This window comes from Peromyscus californicus, unplaced genomic scaffold (genome assembly GCF_007827085.1).
Source record: "Peromyscus californicus insignis strain IS unplaced genomic scaffold, ASM782708v3 Scaffold_13__1_contigs__length_99412109, whole genome shotgun sequence".
Classification (NCBI taxonomy): Eukaryota; Metazoa; Chordata; class Mammalia; order Rodentia; family Cricetidae; genus Peromyscus; species Peromyscus californicus.
In genome coordinates, this window is record NW_026294424.1 from 46,868,677 (window position 1) to 46,891,666 (window position 22,990).

General features: G+C 45.4%; 1 protein-coding gene across 1 annotated transcript in view; it reads right to left on the minus strand.

Annotated features, from left to right (window-relative positions):
* Positions 1-22,612, minus strand: part of Ppargc1a (PPARG coactivator 1 alpha) — a 682,761-nt gene extending 660,149 nt beyond the window's left edge. The window contains exon 1 of the mRNA XM_052734916.1: positions 22,199-22,612. The gene's annotated coding sequence lies outside the window, so the exon portion shown is untranslated. The remainder of the gene's footprint in view (positions 1-22,198) is intronic.
* Between the last annotated feature and the right edge of the window lie 378 nt (positions 22,613-22,990).

The following is a 22,990-nucleotide window of genomic DNA, read 5'->3' on the forward strand; positions in this document are numbered from 1 at the left end:
GACTCCCAAGGCTGACCACAAAGCACTAAACTGTCCTCTTCAAAACTGGGCCAGGTGAAGCAGAGACGGGCGATGGAGTGCTACTAGGAGATGGCTCTGATCCTGAGATGAGGAGAGTACTGGATCAGAACACGCCGGCAGCCTTTGCGCTGACCTGAGCCAGGTGAGTCAGAACAGAAATGGGCTCTAAGAACCGCCTGGCCTTATGTCACAGGAGACACAGCTTCATTTCATTCCTGACCATGAATTGCAAAGTATGTCAGAGCCCTCCCAGGGCATTTGCTCTGCTATCCACTCTTCCAAACCAAGGAAACAAACAAAACGAAGAATAAAGACCAGGTCCCTGGGTTCTACTGTGTCTCTGGTGTGCTCCTCCTTCTCTCATACAGACTCAACCTATTCTTGCCCTATTTAGGTTCCCCTCAATATTAGAAAGATACATTGGCTTGAAACAGCCCCAAAGAGATGTTCTTTTCTAAAGGCAGGACAATGGCAGGCAATGACTCACATCTTCCAGAAATGTCCTGGCTGAGCCCTTCCAACTGGGCAGCTGGTCTGCTCCCTAACCAACAGAACAGCTGTCTGCTTTCGTAAATGTCCAAAACATTCATGTGTTAAAAAAAAAAAAAAAAGAAAGAAAACTCTGCAGAGTAGGGGCTGGAGAGATGGCTCAGGGGTTAAGAGCACAGACTGCTCTTCCAGAGGTCCTGGGTTCAATTCCCAGCACCCACAGCTCACAACTGTCTGTAATTCCATTTCCAGAGGACCCAACACCTATGATAAAACACCAATCCACATAAAATAAAAATTAATACTAATAAAAATTAATACCTGTCTCCATCTTCATCAGTTCCTCATCAGCTATGGAATTCAAACTCATAGCAGAGACTCTTGGACACCCTTAGCTTCTGCCACACTAAATTCCCTTGCCTCTCCCTCAAATAAGCGCAGTTTTCTTACACAGGCGGATAGAGGATTCTCCACAACTTCACAATAACCTAACTGCCTGTGTCATCAGGGTTGGCACATCTTGGGCCTGGAGGCTTTGTCTGCTGTCAGATGCCTGAGGGACTGACTGCTGATTCCTTTGGTCTTCTTACCAAGCATGCCCATGACCCCTGGCATGCAGGCAAGCAGTGGTAGCTTCGCAAATGCAAATGCGTTTTGGTTTAAATCGTATCTTATCTTTTTCTCCCATTGCTGTGATAAAAGACCCAAATGAAAGCAATTTAAGGGGGGGAGGGAGGGCATTTGGCTCACCATCCTAGGTTACCAGGAAGTCAGCTGGCAGCAACAGGCCCTTGAGGGAGCTGGTCAGCATGCATCCCCAGTGAAAAGCAGAATGCTGTAAAAGCTCAGCTTGCCTTTTCCAGTTTTACAACCCAGGGTCCCAGTCAGGAAATGGTGCCACCCACAGTGAGTGGGTCTTCCCACCTCAATTAATGCAATCAAGATAATCCGCACAGGCATGCCCAGAGGTATGGAGATGACAACTAACACCAGCCACTACACTTAGCAATTCCCTGCTTTAATCCTACCATAGCCACCTCTCACCTGCCTTCCACAACAGCCTCCAACTAACCTCATTCTTGCCCCTTTCCTTAAGAAACCAGACTGATCTTCAGAGCACATCAATCAGGCCTTGTCCTTCTTCTGCTTAAAACGTTCTCAGGGTTTTCAAATGTCACTGAAATAAACTCTAAATTCCTCATGTGGCCTGCAGTCCAGCAGGACCTGGGCTATATGACCCCTGGCCTGATCTCTGGCCACACACTCTCCATTCCCCAGACACAGTTTGCTGAGTGGACAGTGCTTGCCCTGAGACCTGCCCTGAGTGAAGCCTCAACCAAGACCTCCCCAGGAAGCCTCCCTGTGACCACCTCCAGCCTAGACACTTCACATCTCATATGTGACCTGTTCTTGTCACAGGTTACCATCTGTTCCGTCATGTGGCCGGTTTTTATAACAGTCACAGTCATTTTCAGATCGTATCGTGTGTTGATGTCATTCTGTCCAGTGAAGCTACAGTTGATTAGTTTTGCTCTTGCTCTGTGCCCAGGTCCTTGAATTGTGCCTGCCATGCCATAGGCACTCCCAAAGCATTATTCGGAAGAACAGCCCCCTAGCTTATGCTCTAAAGAATTGGTGTTTTGAGACACTTTTGTTCATAAGACATCCCCCCCATTTCTAAGCCCAGAGTACTAATTTCTACCTTGATATTACTTTTTCCCCAATAATAGAAATAATAGCCACCATTTGGCTTTGAAATACCACTCTATATTAAATACCTAGACAATCTGCATTTATTATAGGTCAACCAAAAAAGAACTGGATATTACCTGTCTCCTATAATTGGATTGTATTTTCTGAAGAATCATGTTATTCTAGAATTTTGCCTTCTAATTTTCTTTGGTATTATATGTTTTTATTCCTTGCAAATAAATGGGCAAATTGTTCCATTTTTGCATGCAGAAATCAGGGGGGAAATATTAAAATCTTAATCAGACTACAAACCTCCTAGAAATGACCTGACTGGTGTATATTTGGGCATAAGGCTTCTAGAGAAAGCAATAAATAGGTGTATTATTAGAAAATACTGGCCAGGTAGTGGTGGCACATGCCTTTACTCCCAGCACTTGGGAGGTAGAGGCAGGTGGATCTCTGTGAGTTCAAGGCCAGCCTGGTCTACAGAGTGAGTTCCAGGACACCAGTGCTACACAGAGAAACACTGTCTTGAAAAACCAAAGAGGAGGAGGAGGAGGAGGAGGAGGAGGAGGAGGAGGAGGAGGAGGAGGAGGAGGAGAAGAAGAAGAAGAAGAAGAAGAAGAAGAAGAAGAAGAAGAAGAAGAAGAAGAAGAAGAAGAAGAAGACACTGTATTGAAACTTAACTCACCATCATCATAGTCTCCGGGAATAAATTCAGAATGAGCTGGCTGGACTAAAGTTTCTCAAAATGGCCTCTTATATATCTAATTAACATCATCTAATATATCATCCCTCTGTCTCTTTTGTTTTTAATGTCTTATTAATATATATAAATTATACATAATAATGGGCCATTGTGACATTTTCATATATGTATATAATGTATTTCAGCATATCCCCTCCTTACCTTCTTTTGTCCCCCTTCCACTCCCATTAACATCCATCTTCCTCCCAACTAGTCCCTCTTCTGTTTTCATTCACATCGTGTGTGTGTGTGTGTGTGTGTGTGTGTGTGTGTGTGTGTGTCCCAATTGAGTTTCTTTAGGGTTGTTTGCAGTAAGTTGTGTGATAATTTATTGACAGGAGAATTTTCACCTTACATGTGGTTCTACCACTAAAGAAAAATGTCTCACTGTCCCCCATCAACCATTATCTGCAAATAACAGGAAGGGTGGGACCCCAAAAGCTCTTTCCCTCTCCTTAGCAGGGTGCTGATGGGTCAGCTTTTGCAGGTCTTGTGCAGGTACTCATAGCTGCTCTGAGTTCAAGGGGACAACAGCCATGCCTCGCCCTCTGTCAGCATTCTCTACTACTCCTTCTCCTCCAGCTCTTACGTTCTTTCTGTTTCCTCTTCTGTAATGTTCTCTGAGCTCTGGGGTATCGGGGGTGATACAGATGTCCCACTTATGTCTGAGCATTCAACAATTTATTCTCTATCATTTGACGTATCTGTCTCTCAAGATAAAACTGGCATCACTACCCCTTGTGTTCGATCCCTCCGGGCCAAACTGTGTTCCTAAGTACGATCTCACTTAACTCCTAATGTCGGAAAGTAGATGTTGCAGGTCCATTTCACAGATCAGAAAACAGGGTTGGTAATGTGCAAAACCAATTGTCACATTTAGTCACATTCCCTCTGACTGGGAAGGATACCAACATTAAAGCCATGCAGAATCCTTCTGTGAGCCTGCCTTGGAAGATAGAAATGTTTCCAAGAGTCTTTTCCTGGTAAAACTGAAGGGACGACACTCACTAGCAAAAATAATGGCAGCATTAATAACAGCCTTGTTGAATTTATCACTACAAGTAACCTTTCTCTCTCGCCTTGATTTTATAAACACTGCATATTAAATCTGGGCCAGGTGCCTACAGTCATCTTGGAAGAAAGTATTTCATCATCGGAATATCTGGCCATTTGAAGAAAATAGCTTGTCCCAAGTTTCTGCCTTTATCAGTGTTTTCATGGCCCAATGAAAATGCAGTGACCTGCCTCTTCCTGCCTCATGAATGACCACCCACGGATACCACTTCTGCTATGAATGATTTTCTCAGAAACTGAAAACTGTCTGAGAAAAAGAATGATTTCTTCTCTGAACTCTTCTGAGTCTGCTTAAAGGCAGGAAGCACAGGCATTTGATGAGAGCCAGAGATAGAGTAGTGGTCGGGGAAGACGAGGGTACTCAGGCCATCAACTCTCAAGTCTGCCTTCCTAGTCAAATAACTTCTTGATTTTCACTGTTTTACCCATTCCAAGCACACACCATAAACTTTGATTTCATGTTTGCATAAAAATGAATATTATTTCTATATTTCTGTTGTATCTTATTGACCAGAATTTAATTAGCCCTCAAATAAGGATATTAAAGTTTTCTTAAACATTCAGGGATTTTCCTATCTTCTACTGTAGTTACCCTAAGTCCTGTGGCTATTTCTTTCTGGACAACTGAGTACTTTGGTAAACACTGGCTGATATTTAAATCACGCAGTATGCTAAAGACACTTTCAAGGTCATTCCCTTCTACACATGTGTACAGATCAGTGACTAAATTATTTTTATCTGATCTTGCCTACAATATGACCCCTATATTCCATGCCATGGCATCATCAGAAATGAACTGTGTGGTATAGTTTATCGTACATGTTCACTTGACTGGCCCACAATGTCCAAAGGTTTGACCAAACATTATTCTGGATATTACTGTGGCAGTGTTTAAACTGGATGATCAACATTTAAGTGAGTGGATCTGAGCAAAGCGGGTCACCCTCTCTGGGATAGGTAAACCTCATCTAGTCTGATGAAGGCTGAGTGACAGTTCCTTGTAATTTAAGCTGTGGCTCTTCCCTGCATCTCAAGTCTGACAGCCTACCCTGCAGATTTTGGACTTAACAGGTCTCTCTAATTGGCATGAGCCAATTAATTACTAACAGATCCAGTAAATGATAGATACAGAGAGATAGATAGGTAGGTAGGTAGATAGATAGATAGATAGATAGATAGATAGATAGATAGATAGATAGATAGATAGATGAGAGAATATCTTGTCTGTTTCTCTAGAATAATGCAGAATGATTCACACAATTCTAACATCATTGTCATTTGCAAGGTGTCCTATTCCTTTAGTTAGCAGAATGGGTGCCAATTGCACAGTAGGTCTGGGAAGTTCCACTCTGTCAATCTTCTATCATTCTGTACTGGTTAGAATCCTGCTGTGAATGAACAAAGATGGAATCTTTTCACACCCATGTTGATGGTCAGCCTAAAAGCACAGACCCTGCATTAGCTGCTCTTTTTCACATTATAAATCTTGAGTTCATTGTGTCTCTAGCAGACCATGTCCTCGGGGTTGCTAATTTTACTTCTTTTTCCATAAGCAGAAAAAATTTGCAGGCTTTGTTCAAGGTAGTCACTATGTATCATGGGATCTACTGTTCCATAACTTAGAAGACAAGAAGGCAAATATCTTACCTTCAAAGAACTTAGAGTCTAGAATAGCAGATAAAAATAGTGACCAAAATCTACAGTAATGCTTGACATTGGTCATTTTACAAAGGGCATGAGATTTCAGCCTCATCACTAGAACAACATTGTTTTATGTGTGTGCATATTCATGCTTGTGTGTGTGACTGCAGGCACATGCACACCCTAGCATGTGGATGAAGGTCAGAAGAAAACCTCAGGTATTGTCCTCACCTTCCGGGTTAGTTAAGGCAAGCTCTCTTGCTAACTGCTAGGTATGCCTATGAACTCCATTGCAAGCCTTCTGAGACCTCACTCTTCTTGTCTTCTTATGAATCCTGTGCTTCCCACCACTGAGTAAGTTAGAGCTACCTTCTGAATGATGGATACTGGACTCATAGCTCAGTGAGGCCCACTCCCCTGTCAGTAACCAGTCATCTCCCACCACAGGCAAAATTACCAGCTCCTGGCTGACTACAGACACAAGTGAACCAACCAAACACAGCAGAAGAACCACCCAGCTGACCTCATCCCTCAGTCTTGATGCCTATAATTATACACTTACACATGGGTGCTGTTTTAGACTAAACTCTTAGGGTGACTTCTAGTATACTGAAAAAATAAATAAATAAGTAACAGCACTGTAGAATGAATATTGTTGCCATCTACCTTAATAAGTAATTCAAGAGCAAAGCAATCTGGATGGAAATTCTCTCTTCAACATACTGTGTTACAACTATCAATGAGACTGCTGAGCATCTCGCTGGTTACATAATCCTGAAACACACACAAAAGAAGGTTTGTGTGAAATACATAAAGACAGTGAAGTGGCTGATTTCTGTGCATGGGGAGGTTCATATAAATGAATATGGACAAAATGAAAGGGGAATTGATTCATAGTGAGACCTTGGCATGATCAACATTTCAGATCAGACCAAGCAAGAAAGTTAAGGAGGAGACACAATGACAGGAGAAGTGCAACAGAAAAAAACAACCATTCTTGGCAGAGTCAAATCAGTGATACCTCAAAAAATATAGGGCTGGACCAGGCATGGTACATCTTTTCTTTAATCCCAGCACTCGAGAGGCAGAAGAAGGCAGAGCTCTGTAAGTTCTATGCCAGCGCAGGCTACTCAATGGGGACCCTTTCTAAATAACTGGGGTGGGGGGAGCTGTTAAAATTCCAACATTTTGTGAATGAGAAGATGACTCAAAAGAGTTTGCCATAGAAGCCTGATAACCAGATTTCAGATCCCTGAACCCTACATTTAAAGAAAATCTAGTACCTGTGCATCTGTCCTATCAGCTCTCTTACAGTGAGATGGGAGATGAGGGCACTTCAGGGCCAGCTGTCCTGGACACACAGTGCAGCAACAAACAGAAGGACCCCACCTCCAACTAAAGTGGAAGAAGGCATAGAACTAACTTCTGAAAGTTGCCCCCTGACCTCCACAAGCATGCTATGGCATGTGCATTCTCTCTCTCTCTCTCTCTCTCTCTCTCTCTCTCACACACACACACACACACACACACACACACACACACACACACACACACACATCACATCATACAAATATTTAAGAAGAAAAAAATTCCAACATTTATGAATCAGGACAGTGTTGGCAGAAGACCAGCAAAGTGTTGGAGGTCAAATTTGTCTTAGAGGTCACTAATTAGTGAATGAAGGGAAGGATTTAAAATCATGAGTGAATACAATTCTCTTGCTGAGTCTAGCACAAATTAATCACTCTGCCTTGTACATTACCTGCCTCTTGCTCCAAGAACCCATGAGCTACAGAACACAACTAACCACAGGCATACAGTTTGATGTCGTTAAAACTTAGGGTCTCTGGTATAAGCTGGGCCTTTCAGTCCACACAATGAAGGGAAGATGGAGGAAGACAACCCTTCAAAGAAAGTGAAAGGATCACAGAGGTATTTCTTAAAAGAGATTTGGGTACATTTTTTTCCAAACTTTATTGAATCGTGAAGTCATAAGGGATGGATCAAAGTCTAAAAGATGGAGAGAGATTATTATGCCCACAGACTGGGTGGAAAAAAGCTGAAGTGGTGGTTTTGAGATAAGAGGTCAGAAAAATTCACATTGCATGACCAGAAATCCTCATCTGGGAAGGAGCCCAATGATGGTCAAGGGAGTTAAGGGTAACAGACAGTGTTTAAAGTCACAGATACAGACAGTGAATGGTACCGAGGTTGAGGACAATAAAATTCCAGTGTCATTCTTTGAAAAAACTGGTTTTTATCCAACCCCATGGCTTGAGTGATAAAGCAAACAAGGCAGTTGGTTGGACTGATGGAAAACTTGGATTTTGTAGACAGACATGAAAGGATAAGAGATTGTGGTCTTTGAGGCTTGGACAAAACAGCAGTTTAGGTGATGGATCCTAAGACTGCTCACTCATTAAAAGGGAATAGTAATAATAATTTAATAATAAATAAATGTTTAAGGAAGCTAGAGGAAGAACTGTGAGGCTGTCACCAGGTAGAGTTATACTAGAGCCTGAGGTTCCAGAAGCAGAGGCATTCCAAAGGATGGAGATAGGGTGGTCGGACTGATCTGCCTGAGCACAGAGCAGTGAAATGTTGCAGCTGTGAAGCTAAGTCACAGACAGTCCTCCAATGTGGATGCTAAAAATCACCATGGTGGTAGAAGCTGGGATGGCGAAGTAGATGAGACAGACAAGTTGCTCAGCCTTGGGAACAGGACAAGTATCTATCGGGGAGGTGAGTAAAATGGCTGAGAAGGAAGTAAGATGTGGTAGCTATATGGGGGCGGTCATGCAGCTTTTTGTCCTGGAACCTGGTTTCACAGTTCCTCTAGACCTAAAGGGTGTGGACAAATGAACATTCCCTGTCCTCTCAGTCTCTGCACTTTCTTAAGGAAGAATCAGATTGTAGCAAACACACAGTGTGGGAAAAAGGAGCTATAATGTCAACTAGACAGGATCCGACAAAGCTGTGACTGTCAGCTGAGGAAGGAAGAGGACAGGCTGGTGAGCAACCACGGTGACTGTCTTGGTGCCAGGTGGGCGCGTTTTATTTTGTTCAGGAATCTTACTTTCACAGAAACATTTATGGTTTGTCATGACGGGACCCAGTCCACAGCAGAAACACGATGCATTTTGCGATCTTCTGCAATGTCGGTCTTAGAATCTCCTGGGAATGACATAAGATCCTGACTGGAGCCCAGGCCGACTTCTCGTTCCCAGTGTGAGTAGCTCAGTGAATAGAAAGATGTTTTTCCTGTATGTCTCCGCAGAACATAAGCTGTTAGGTGTGTGCAGAGCAGAGCTACCAGAAGAAGAGAAACGAACACCTGCCTGAGAACCAGGGTCAGACTCCACACCACTGGCTTGGGTCCCATGCCACACATTTTGTTCCAGTAGCCAAGAGTTCACAGAATGTACGGTGAGAGAAGGTCTTTTCTGCTATGAATGTGACCCTTGGACTGATAGGACAACTAGAAAGGTTTATTTCTGAGTTTTCAATAGATAGAGGATATTCTGGGAAAAGAGGGTTCATTTTTTTTAAGAGCCACCATTTGGTACCCTGGCACATAGCTTCCACGGGTGCAGCTGATTCTTCTTCATGGAAAGACAGTGAATACAAAGTCTTGAAACTTTGTGTGCCCTTTATCCAAGAATTTCTGCTACCATGCATTGTCCTAAAGAAAGAATCATGGATATGCACTATCTAGTATCAATTTGTGACACCTAAAGAAAGATTAAGCAAATGATACTATAATTACACAATAGAATACCGAACAGCCACATGATATTATGACACAGAGGGATAGGAAGCATCATATGGAAAACAGGCTAAAATCGGGTTATAAAAACACTTACAGGTAATGCCTAGAGAAAAAGCTAGGGTTAATGAGATGGCTTAACAGGTAAAGGTGCTTGCCACCAAGCCGGAGGACTTGAGTTCAATCCCCAGGACCTACATAATAGAAGTAGAAAACCAACTCCCGCAAGTTGTCCTCTGACCACTACACACACACACACACACACACACACACACACACACACACACACACACACACACACACACACACACTGAATAAATAATTTTAAACGCTGGAAAGACACAAATCAAAATGTGGTCTGTGATTCTTTTTAAGTGTTTAGACTAACGATGGTTTTGATTTTCCTCTTTTCTTCTGGATTTTTCTAAGAAAAAATCCAAAACAAAAAGGTTATCATATAAGACATACATCTATAACAAGAAAAATGTTTTTAATCATTTTTCTAGATATGATTTCTATATACTAGTTTTCAACAACAGCACCCTAAGAAACCAAGTTTAAATACATATTTTTAAGTTAGGCAGTAAAATATAGAGACAATGTTCCCTATAAGTTAGAATGCAGGCCAATAGAAAGAGTCCTCCTAATTCCAAGAGAAAAACTCCCCTCTTCAGAAAATGTCCTTATGTGGAGGTGCTTAAAAGAATGTTCCTAGCTTTCTACCTTCTGGTCTTTATAGTTCATAATTGTGTGACTAATGAGATGACTGTGTCTCTAAGTTGCTAAAATGAGTTCAAGATTACCTCTTCCATAAATGACCAGTAAGGACGCTAGCTAGTACCTATGCTGTGCCTTTCACCGTATGTTTCAAGTGATATTTGAGACATACTAAAGCACACACACACACACACACACACACACACACACACACACACACACACCTCAACACAACAAGTTCAAGACATTTAAAAACTAATTGAGAAAAATCTATAGCTATTTTTACTCTAAATACAAAGGACATAAAAGAACTAGTAACAACTCACACTAAACAGTGCTCAATATTTATACAATGGTTTTTTCCCCCCTTGGAAATTTGAGACAGAGTCTTGCCAAGAAGTCCTAGTTGGCCTGGAACTTGCTGCTAGACCAAGTGGGGACCTTCAAACGTGTGGTCATCCTCCTGCCTCTGCCTCCTAGCTCCTGGCATTACAAATTTGATCCATCACACCTGACTTGCAACCTTCTTAAATATGGTCTATTCCTACATATAAGAGAAGGCATTTTCCCAAAATTCTCTGGGAAGGGAATATTTGAATATCACATTACAGAACAATCTCTAATTACTTTATTTAAACAACTAAGTGATGCTTGGGGAAAACTCATTAGCCTGGGATGACCTCAGTGAAAGCTTCAGGAAGGGATGCTTAGAAAGGCCATCTTAACACTATTGGTTACACAGGCAGTGGAGGAATTTACTACAGCTAGCCATGACTCCCAGCCCCACGATGCAAGTGTTTAATGTCACTATACACAAGCACTCTAATAGAACTTCCTGAATAAGTAGCCAACGTGGTTCTTTAACATCTATTTTATTCCTGGGTCTATAGTCAAGGTTAATGGTCCCTCTTTTCACAGGTAGACTCTTCTTTCACCATGAGAAAGACTACGAGAGAGTCCTTTACAGTTAACAAACATTCCCCAGACCGTCTTCATACTTGATTATACTGGTGTAGTGAAAGAATAAACAAGACCAATTTTTTAAAAAAAATAAAGAAATATTTATTTATAATACATGTAAACAATGAGTCAAATCATTGTTTCTTAGCAACTTGTTCTTCAGACCAGTTTAATCAGAGGAAATGAGTTTTAAATTATTTTTAATGCAACTGTTACTATCAGGGTCAGAAAAATCAATTAGCAATGGAGTCTTACTTCTTAAACCCATAAGGCTTTGATAAGTATTGCAGAGATGATTCCATTCCCATTTATGATGTTTTGGGCTCTTTTCTTCAAAGCCCTGTAACCCTTTTAGGTTGACATCATGCAAAGCAAGGCGTCAAGGATTTCATTAGCACGGCTGCATGGGCCTCAGAGTGTGTCCCCAACTTCTGATACTATTTCACTCTCTAGCTTGGGTGACTAATTTTAATCTCAAAAAAAAAAAAAGTTTAGCCATCCATTGAAGTGCAATAAAACCTCAAAATGAATCTTTACATTTGACTTACTAATTAAACTGTTCTTTTGACATTGTCAACCAAGCAGATTTCAATGATGCAAACATTTTAAGTTTCCTCCAAGTTGGAAAGCTTGTTTGCTTGCTGGCTGGTGTGAGATAGGAAGATGTGTAAAATAACTCCCCAGTTTGGCTCACAAGACCCCAACTGTCATGGCTCCTTCCCTTCACTAGGCAAGAGTTCGGCAGGGGGACTGCTGATGGATAAGTCAATAACCCCAAAGAAGCCCTAAGGCTCACACAGAAGAGTGCCTCCCTGTCATTTCACATAGTGTGAGAGTTCATGAGGACCAGACGAGAGGTAATTAGATGGCAGGTACTTGCATAGATAGGTGGATATATGATGGACAGATGACAGATAGGTAGATACATATACATGAATAGATGATAGGTAAATATATATGCATAGGTTACATATGGATAGATGTGTCTCTATGCTTTATATGTAGACATATGTAATGCAGATAGCATCTATCTGCCTATGAACCTATCTCACATATACATACCATAGGCAAACGTGTGTGTGTGTGTGTGTGTGTGTGTGTGTGTGTGTGTGTGTGTGTCCTACTAAATTATGTATCCTTGTGAGCAGACATAAGACAAGCACAAAGAAAGTGGTCAATACATTTTATCAAATGAAAAAAAAATTATCCAAACAACTACCCACTCTGATCTGCATCCCTCTGGTGCTTTCCTCCTGCCTGGAATGTTCCTTCTTTCCCTGTTTGCACACCTGTTTTCTTTGCTCTATCCTCGGTTCCCCAAAGGCCAAGGCCCATGGCATGATCTTCTGAAACTCTGCAATTCCTCCAGTGAGAAGGCAGGTGCCTCCTCCATGAGGCCATAGTGACGGTCCTCTCTTTGAGCCTCGGTCACTTTCTACTTACTCTGAACACAGGTGGGGTTCCCCATGTCGTAGGCATTTTTTCTTTACCTCTGATGCTTCTCTATCCATTTCCTTATCTGTTCACCTAGCTGATGGTAGCCTGCATCAGAGTTCAAACTTCAACTTAGGAAGCGGGCATGCTTAGATAACAATCCCGGCTCTCCCATTTCAGCTGTGTGATCTTGGTTAGGTCATTTCACTTCTCAGCTACTTCATTTATAATATATAGCACTGATAACAGCAGCCACACCCATAGGGCTGCTTTGACGAGTTCATCATGGAAATCACTTTAATGGGTTCTCAGTGAAACAGAAAATACTCAATATATGGATCTTACTGCAACAGGCCAATACAATTTCCTAAGAAGGTACTGTGTCCTAGACTTTTCCTAGTAGATACCCCATAGAAAATCTAATAGCTGAGAATTCATATCTTAACCAGGCCCTTTATGGTCCACAACACAGGTCCACAGTCTCTCTGAACCCTCACCAACGGTGCTAGGGATGAGTGCCGTCTCCTCCACTCTGCCCTGCATAGCTAAGCTTGGTGGGTGAACTGCCTCCCAACATTCACCTCACAAGCCCTCCAACTTCTGGAGACTTTTTTCCATTCCCTCCTGCAGCTCCCTCGACTTCACACGGAGCATCTTCCCAGCATCTGCTCATCCCGACTCCCGTCATTAGATACATTCTTGTGTGTTTATAATGCACCACTGATTTGTTTCAGACTAAATCGTGGGATCTAAAAATAAAGAGATGTTGAACATATTTCTTCGCATATTAACTTTAAAGAAATGGATTAATCTTTTAGAAATAATCAAAAATGAATGATCCACTCAGTGTGCAGCAGTTACCAAAGAGCGTTGAAATGTAATCCCCCTGCTTCTCACTTACCCCCTTACACTTTCTGAGTGTATTAAGCATATACTTTATACTTTTTCATTTTAAAAATTAAGAGGTTTAAGTGAGCCTATGGTAACCCAACCATGCTCTTCCCTGGAGACGCGTTAATAGAAACAGAATTCATTCGTTCTCCAAGTCAGATTCCCATTTTCAAAAAAATAAAAAAAAAAATGACATTGCAGAATTGACGTCATCTTCCCAAGCGATGGGACACAGGAAGATAAAGTGACACTCGTAATAGCAGAAAAGTTGTGTTTCTGGTATCTGAGTCACGTGTCCAGCACAACATGCTGTCTGCTGCAGACAGGGTATGTATGGTGAAGGACCAGGAACATAGAGAGCCGTGGCTTTCTCTCCAAAGGAGCTTCACAGTCGAGTATGCAATGACAGGGAGACGTAAGAAATTAGAATCAAGAGAGAAAAGGCTAAAGGAGAAGAAGGGAGAGACTCAGAAAATCAAATCACAATATGAGTCACCTGTTTGATAGGTCCTACGACATGGCCTTCCTTCAACCTGTGTTCATACACACCCATCTTCACTCTGATCACCTCCTCCCCTGCTGGAACCTGGTGACAATGGCCCCGGTCACCAGCCAGCCCTTGTATAGTCATCTGTCACCAAAGCTTGGTAACATAATTCAGTGCTTTCCTATGACTCAGAAAGGGTTATGAGTGAAACGAAGTATGTATATTCTGGATATAACACGAAATAATGAGGGGGAAATGCAGCTTGTAGAATGCAGTCACTCCATGCCAGTTTCCTCTGAGAAGAGGGAGCACTGCAAGCCAACTGGGTGGGAACAATTACCAAATTGTCGATGGAATTCAATAAACGTTGTTTTAAAAAAACTAATTATTTGTTACAATAACCAGCTACTCCTGCCACTTTGTATTTGGAGGTTTGTAAACTACTTCCATTTGAGATGTAATTGATTCCATTTTTATCATTTGTTCAAGTTTATGTGGTTGTTCTCCTCCTAAGAGATGATAACATCTATTTTCAGCAAATTATACATTATAATTCCTCATTCAAAAGCTGTAACAGAAAACAAAATGCTAATTTATGCTGTAAACGAAACTACGGAATCATAATCACTCATTGTTAACATTAGGGACAAACTGCTACTGGAAATAATAAATTGGAATAAAATGTGGTTAAGGTTGCTCCCGTGTCTCCTGCCTTTTCCTTCCTTGCTTTTTCCAGTCAGTTTGATGTCTAAGACTCTTTCCCCTGAGAGATTTCTTGGGTGTCTTGTCTTCTTCCGGTAGAGATCAGACATTCCCTTTACCCCGAGCTATTACCTGCAGCTCGATTTCAAACGTACAGGAAGACGAGCTCACAAAGCAATCAGAAGTGCGCTCTACAGAAGGAAGCATGTTAGAGCCACACACCTGCTTCTCCACATTTCATTAAGTCTCCATTCCTGCATTTCCCTACATATCAGCCATCTCTCCCTCCCCCACAGCAGGTTCCCTCTGTATTAGAGTCCCTCTGCAGCCCCTTCTGGCCAAGGGGAACCTTCCCTCAGTGTGAGATCCCTTTTGCTTAAGTGAATGCACCAAAGAAAGAAAGAAAGGTCCACAAGCCCAGTTACTTTCCATAAATCAGGTCAATTTATATTAACAAAAAATAATAATAATAAAATGGGGGGGTGGAGACAGATCTGGCACCATTTCCCAGAAAGGTACCAAGCTTTGTTTAAATAAGTATCTTTGGGAGAAAAGAGAGTAATATCAAGTAATGACATTTTCCTCTTTTCTTCATTTTTAAAATATAATAGTCCAAAAGAAAAGAAAGATTTAAATATAAGCATTATATCAAAAAAAAAAATGTGAATTCTTTGAAGGGACCAAAAAGTCACACTGCCTGGGAGAGTGAGTCACGTTTCTGCTGCCCTTTGATTGAATGCCATCTGCTGCACACATTTACCTCTTTGCTGGCAAGGTGTGATCATTGATTTCCTATGGTTTCTCTGGAAGGAAGTTCTGCTTCCTTGATGATGGCTACAAAGGGGAGGTGACCCCATTCTCATTCCAATGCAAACCCCGCACTTTTATACTTCTGCTAGGGCCACAGGAACAGTGGAGCCAGCGAGAAACACTCTCTTGGTGTACTGTCTCGCTGCTGACAGCCAATGTCTTCACTCCCCGTCCCACAACCACACTGGGGGAGAACATGATAGAAAGGCCCAACCACAAAAAGGCATTGGTTCGTGATGGACAGAAAGGTTAGGTGCCCGACTCCTTACAGAAGACTCCTATAAAAACATGAGGGTGATGAGAAACACAAGTCTCAGTGTGAAGTGAAAACATAGACAATACTGCAAACCCAAACTGATATGGGGTCCTGTGTGAAGGGAACTTGAATACATGCATAAATGATAAAGTGTGTGTGTGTGTGTGTGTGTGTGTGTGTGTGTGTGTGTGTGTGTGTGTAAGAGAGAGAAAGAAAGAGAAAGGGGGGTGATGTATCTGAGAAATTGTAAAATTATTCATTTGGTTTGAAAAGTGGACCAATCTAAAGACTCCATCTGTTTATCTGGCTGGATCAACTATCCAAATCAAATAGTGTGATAAACTCAAGTATCTAGCAAGGTCCATCACCAAGGGGAAAAAAGCATCAGGTGGTTATGGTTGGCTCCACCCAAACAGGCAGCTTCACTCAGGGGAACTCTATCTGGTGATATAAAAGACGTAAAAGGGGAGCTGGAGAGACGGAGCAGTCAATAAAGTCAGTGACGGGCTGCTCAAGCACTGTCCTCAGCACCCACATAAAAATCCCAAAACCGGGAGGCAGAGACAGGAGAATCACAGGGCCTTGCTGGCCAAACAGTCTAGCTGAACTGGTGAGCTCCAGGTTCATTGAGCGACCCTGTCTCAAAAGACTGAGATGGAGAGCAGCTGAGGAAAATACTTGGCATCAACCTCTGGCCTCCCCATGCTTGTGTGCATACCCAGACACGCACTTGTGTAAACACACATGAACATGTACATGTGCGTACACTGTCTACAAAAAGTGGAACGGAAAAGAGAGAGAGAAGTGGGAAGATTTGGAGAAGCAATAGAGATGTCCACTGTTAGTAAAGGCGAATAAATGACATCATCAGAGGGACGCTGGAAATGGATGTGTGGCCTCCTAGTGTCTTTGTGTTGTAGAGAAGAGTGGGAAAAGTGGGGAGAGTAAGAGGAAGCTGGCCTCGGGCCGCCTAACCAGCCCCCCAACTTCTCCTAACTAGCTCTTAATTCTGTTTTGTTTGCATTCTCTGCAAAGTGGGAATAACAAGACAAGGCCCTACTTCCGTGTTGTTACGGTGACTAAAATAGTCGTATACACGTGAAGTGTTCGGAACAGCATTAAAAAAAAATAGTAGCCACCGTCAATATCCTTTGATCCCAAGTTGATAGAAATTTACCAAAGGTGCAGAATATTTTCAAGCCACTACCCAAAGGAAGCTCATCTTCTAGGAAGATCCACAACAAACCTAAGTGATGACTAGTCTTTCTTTCCATTAATGTGTATTATGTTGCGAATGTGTGAGCAGACTCACACGTGTGGATGAGTGTGCCCATGTGTGCATGTGGAAGCTGAAAGATGGCCTCGGGTATTATCCTCGGGAGCACTGTCAACCTCCTTTGAGACACTAGTCTGGAGCTCACCAACCAGGATGCTCTGACTGTCTAGTGAGCCTCAGGCATCTTCCTGTTTCTGCCTCCCCAGCATGCTGCCATGCCTGGCATTTTTATGTGGGTGCTGGAGATGAACGTAGATTTCTCCCACTTAAAAGTCTCTGTTCATCTCTATGGATCTAACCACTGCCGTCACTTTAAGAGTTGTGGAAGAGCCAGAAAGAAAACAAACATATATTCAGTTCTACCTGGTGCTTCTTGCTTTGACTATCCCTATTCCTAAACAGTGCCAAGCTTCCCCTACCCCTCCTACCAAAAACAAAAGGCAGACAGGGGAAGTGTTCAACAACTTACCTACATCCTGTAATGAATCTGTATTAAAACGTCTGCCTTGCCAGGCAAGATAGAGTACAAAGAGCCACATACACTGAGTAGCAAAAGTATAGAGCTGAATTCAACACGAAGACTGCCCACTCTGCAAAGATACATCATGGTTGTTCTTCCCATGGAGGCCATTTTATATTGAGAGCCTAGAGTCTGGTGACGCAGGAGGCAAAGGAGAGTTAAAATGCATAGTCACACCAGATAGTGATGTCTCTTTCACAAACGTGGGGTGAAATGACCAGGTAACCAAAACACTAGCCAATCAGGTGAGGAAAGTCAGATGTCTGGCCCCTGGGACACCCAAGCAGTCAGCTAATTGGCTCCATTTTTCACTTTCAATTGATTGATTCTGTATCATACAGACCTGGCCAGCTTCGATCTGGGCTTACACAGTGACAACTAATAAGGTGACCTAGGTCTACAACGCAAGCAGGTGATGGCCACGGCAGAGGACGGAGCAGGCAAGCTTAACCAACTCCAGGGGAGAGAGAAGCCCAGGCTGAAAGGCACAACATAAAAAGAGAAAGCTGGGAGTGTTGGGAGCTGGCTCTACTGCCATCCCTAGGCGTGAAACTGTAAATTAAAGAACGGGCTGCCGTCTGCTGCTCTGAGCCAGAGCAGATACATCTCACAGATACACTTTAATTGGGGGTTTCACTCTCACTGAAGCAGACTCCACCTCAGCAGATGCTCCCCACCCCCACACTCCACTCCTGCCCACACACACTTGTGGTTTGTTTTGCACATTGGAAAGCCCGTGCAAAAATACCTGCAGCCTGGTCTCCCAGAAACAGGATGGAATCTCCCAGTTTTCAAATGGTAACAGATGTAGTTTCAGCTCTAATACACATTAGACTCTTGCTCTCTCTCAAAAAAAAAAGAAAGAAAGAAAAAGAAAAAAAATCACCACCACCCCAGCTACAATAAATGTCACAGAATAACTAAAACCCTTCCCTTCAACAATGATCCGGAGCTGGAGTATTTTTAATGTCTGTTTATTTGGTTGTTTCTGTTTGCCTGGTTTGAGAAGTGAATAAATGACTCTCTCGTTCCCAGCTTTCCAGCTCTATATATCGACAGCTTCCATCTTCATCCTATTTTTCACTCTCTTGTTTATAATGAACGGTGTCATAATCGTGTTTCTCGTGAAAACGAAAGAAATCAGAACATCTCGTGATTCCAGGAAAGGAGGTTCTTAGTAGACATGCCTGCCTGCTATTGATGTTGTAAAAAGGTTCCTTTTACATGGTATTAGATGTTGAGAGCACATCATATTGATCTAGAAATAAAAAGCTTGATTTTTTTTTAGTACAGCCAACCCTTACCTTCATAAGCACTTTATAACACTAAGAAGAGGGTTTTGTTTTTAATTGAGGTAAACAAATTATACCTGAAGAACGTTGCTATTTTTAGGGAATGAAGGATTTGTGAGCTTTTTGGCAGCAATTCAGGTAAACTCATGAATAAGTCTCACTCTTTCAAATTTGGCCCAGGCCTCTCTCCGTGTCAGCTCTGCCTGAAACTGGGATAGGATGGTAAACTATTGCCTTTCTTTTCCTCTTGTTCTTCCTAGGAGCAGTTGGGAGCAGTTTTCATTTGCCCATGCTCAAACGCTGAAAGGACAAAGTGGAGATCCGCGAGGCCTAATGCACAGGCTGTATAGTCTCCTTCCCCAAAAATGGGGTGGCTGAGCTGGAAAAGGCAAGGCTTTGGTAACTCACTGCTTTCCAGGATCTCCCACTGGACAAGCACAGCTTGGGTGGTGACTGCCCCTTCCCCTAATGATACATGCCTTTCTTTGTTTCTGTAATTTATCTTAAAGTTCATACCATTGGAGGAGGAAATCAATACTTCAAATCATCCACGTTCCCCGCCATCCAGTTCCTCTGCGTTCAGGGTAGCTTGTTCCCCAGTCCCATCCCGTGAGCTAATCAGCCTCCACAACAGCCCCAGCTGCTTTATCAGAAATTCTTTACATTTTCTTAGCAACTTGAGTGGTCCTTTCTAGAAGAAAGATGTCTTCTGGGAAGATGCTTTTCTTAATCGAGTTAAACTAACTTTACCCAGAAAGACGCCAATAGTTTGCCTCTATAACGACCCCTCTACAAGGTTCTCCTCTTTCCGTCACCTGTCCCCTAGGAACCTGCGCCGCACCCCCTCCCTGCCTGCCGCCCACCTCCTCGGGTTTCCAAGGAGTTCGCAGGTGATTGCCTATCTTGCGAAATAGGGGCCCGGGCCTCTGCTTTGCTACGCTCTCCGACTCATTTCCTATCTCCTTAAAGATGCTGCGAAGCCTCCCGTAGCTCTAGAGCGGTGTAGCTGCGTGCCTGGCGACACCCACCGGGTCTCCCTTCTCTCTTCCTCCCGAGGAATTAGCAAGCAGCTGAGTTTCTGCTCCCTGCGGTGCTGGTCTGAGCCACTGGCCCGGAAACTTAGCCTAAAGCATTCAGGTCCAGGAATGGGAGGCGCGGCGCTGCCGAGGAATCCCCCACAGTCCCCAGAGCTGGTGGCAGGTGTGTGCTTCATGCCTTAGGTCCGCGCCTCGGTCCTTAAAGGCGAGCTGGGGTTGGTTTGTTTCTGACTCATCGACAGGCACACGCGCGTCACACACACACACCACCACCACCACCACCACCGCCACCACCACCACACCACACCACACACCAGGCGCACGCACTGAGGCTCCTGGAGACTGGAGTTTGCCAAACCCGAGGGGTCCGTGGCTCTCGGCAACCCCGAGCTGTCTCGGGCAGGCGTAGAGAGAGCACCCGGAGCATGCCTTGCGGGGCGGGGTAGCTAAGAGAAAAGCCTCTGGGAGCTCGCAACCTGCAGCCAGGGCGCCCCCTTGATCCTATCCGTGTCTCTCCAGGGTCCCCAACTCCATCGCCAGCGCGACCACCTCGGCAGCTTCTCCAAGTTTCGGCTCACAGTCGGGCCTGCCTTCTCCCGCCGCCCTGCGCTCTGCGACCGGCCGGCTGATCTGGGGGCGGCCCGGCGCCCCATCGCGGCGACGGCCGGCGGGCTGGCGGGAGCTCCGGGCCCGCTCCGGAGCGATGAGGCGGCGGGAGCCTTTTGGATCTCCCGAGCGGTTTATGTATTATTCACTCGCGCGGCTGCGGTGGGATCCGGAGAGCCCACTCCGAGAAGGCGAGGTCGTCCCCTGGCCACTACTACTTTGGCTATTTGTGTCTGGGAGACATGGGGGGCGGGGGGAGGTGGCGGTGATGAAGGGGAGCAGTGGAGCACATTTTTCGGTTGTTTGGCTCCAGGGCTTTGGGTTTGGGTTTTATTTATTTATTTGTTTGTTTGTTTATTTATTTATTTTAATTTTTTTTTTTCCTATCCGCGAGCTCGCCGGAGCGCGCTGAGATCTGGAACCCGGAGGGAGCGCGCCAGCGCGGGCAAGCGCGGCGAGCAGCCCCGAAAGCGGCCAGAGACGCCGCAGCAGCCTGGAGAGCCGTGCCGGACCGAGCAGTCCCCTTTGGCACCCTCAGGCTCGCGGGCCCGCGCCCTCGGGTGCGCGCTTCACAGGGCCCAGGAACTCCCGGAGCCCTGGCCGGCCCACCGAGTTGGTGCCGCCTTCATCGCTGCTCTTCCACCTAGCTTCTGGCCCCAACTTTCCCAAGCAGTACACACGCGCGCGTGCGCGCGCACACATGCACACACATACACACACACACACACACACACACACACACACACACACACACACTCCTCCTCCTCCTCTCCCTGGACCCCAGCTCTACTTCCCCGTGTAGTTTGAAGATGACAGATGCCTGTAGACTTTCACCAAACAAGCAGTGGGGGCAGCAGACTACAACAGTTATTTAATTAAAAGGCATTTTTTTTTCTTCCTCTAATTCTCGCTCTGGCTCCCGGAATAGCTTTGGCACTCCCTCCCAGACCCTAAACACATGCCTGTCTCTCTCCAGGTAATCAGTGGCCGGCGGACACCAGTCTCCTTCCACGCCCCCACGTCCCTCATCCACCTCCAGCTTCCAGGGGCCCCCCAGTCACACCGATCCACACACCTACAGGCCGGCAGCAGGGAGCGTGCAGGACACGATGCAGCCGGACTGCATTGCACAGTCATCAAAGTTAAGTGTGTGTTTGTGGGGTGCTCGTGCGCGCCCGGGGTGGTGCGGGGTCGGAAGGAGTAGAGCCTCCACTCTGCTTACCACCACCACCCCCCATCCCCGCGGGTCAGGGGACGCATCTACTTGGGATTGCAGCCATTTTAGGGAAAGAGGTGGCTCCGGGCCCGGAGGGAGTGGAGGGAGAGACAACACGTCGCGGGGGGTCTTACAGCTAGGCAGCCCCAGGGCTCAACTGAGGGCGGGCGGGCGGCGGGCGCACAGGGGCGCGGCGCCCGCGGCGACTTGGTGAAGGTTGCGCTCGAGTTCCCTGCTTTTGCCTGGAGTTGTTCGGGGTAACGCGCCAGCTCCTGCCTCTTTCTCGGGTTCCCGCTGGGCTGGGAGGTTTGGGGGCAGATAGGTGTCCATGGCAGAATGGGCACCGGAGGGACGCGACAGCCCCTGGAGCTGGCGCTATGTGTGGGGGGTATAGAGAAGGAAGAACACCTCTGTCGCCGGTTGGCGCTGACCCAGACAGTGCGACCCACTTGGCCCCCCATCCTCCCCACCCCCTCCCGAGCCTCTGTCTACCCGCCTGGTGCCAAGTGAGCGAGCAGCGGGGGGTACGGGGAGATGCCGCCCGGCACTGAGCCACCCCTTACCTGGTTGGAAGGGGTTTCCCAGGAGGAGCCGTAGTTGTAAAAGAAGGAGGAGAGGAAGGTGTCTTCCGACAGCCCGCAGCCCGCCATGCTCTGGATGCAAATAAAACGAGGAAAGAAAAAAAAAGGGACACACACACACAAAAGCAACCAAAAATGTTTCCAAATCAAATGAAATCAATAAGGCAGCTGAAATTCTCTCACAAATAAAGAAAAGGAGGGGGGAAGGGAATGGCCGAGGGGACGGGAACTCTCGGCGTTGCTCCCTCTCCGGCTGAGCAGGGATGCTCGGGCTGCCACCGTCGCCGCCGCTGCTGCCGCCTTCTCAAGACGGTACCTAGAGAGGTTCGTCCTGACTCCGGCAGCCGCCGCCGCCGCCGCCGCCGCTACCGCCGCCGCCGCCTGTGCCGGCTGCGTGTATGCGCGCGTGTGTGTGCGTGTGCGTGTGTGCGGTGTGTGCGCGCAGAGCGAGAGACCGCAGGGGAGGCGAGAGGGCGAGAGAATGAGCGAGCCGAGATGCAGGGCGCAGAGGCAGAGCGGGCGGGCGGGCGTGTGCGCGCGCGAGGCTGGGTGCGTGCGTGCGTGTGTGAGTGTGTGAGTGTGTGTGTGTGTGTGTGTGTGTGTGTGTGTGTGTGTGTGTGTGTGTGTGTGTGTGTGTATGTGTGTGCGCGCGCTCGCGTGTGCGCGCGCGCCTGGGTGTGCGTCTGTTTGGGGAGCTCACCGGAGAGCCGGGGCCATCACGTGGGCTCCCCGACTCCGCCGGCTGCCGGGGACAGCCTGTACTACAGCCCAGGC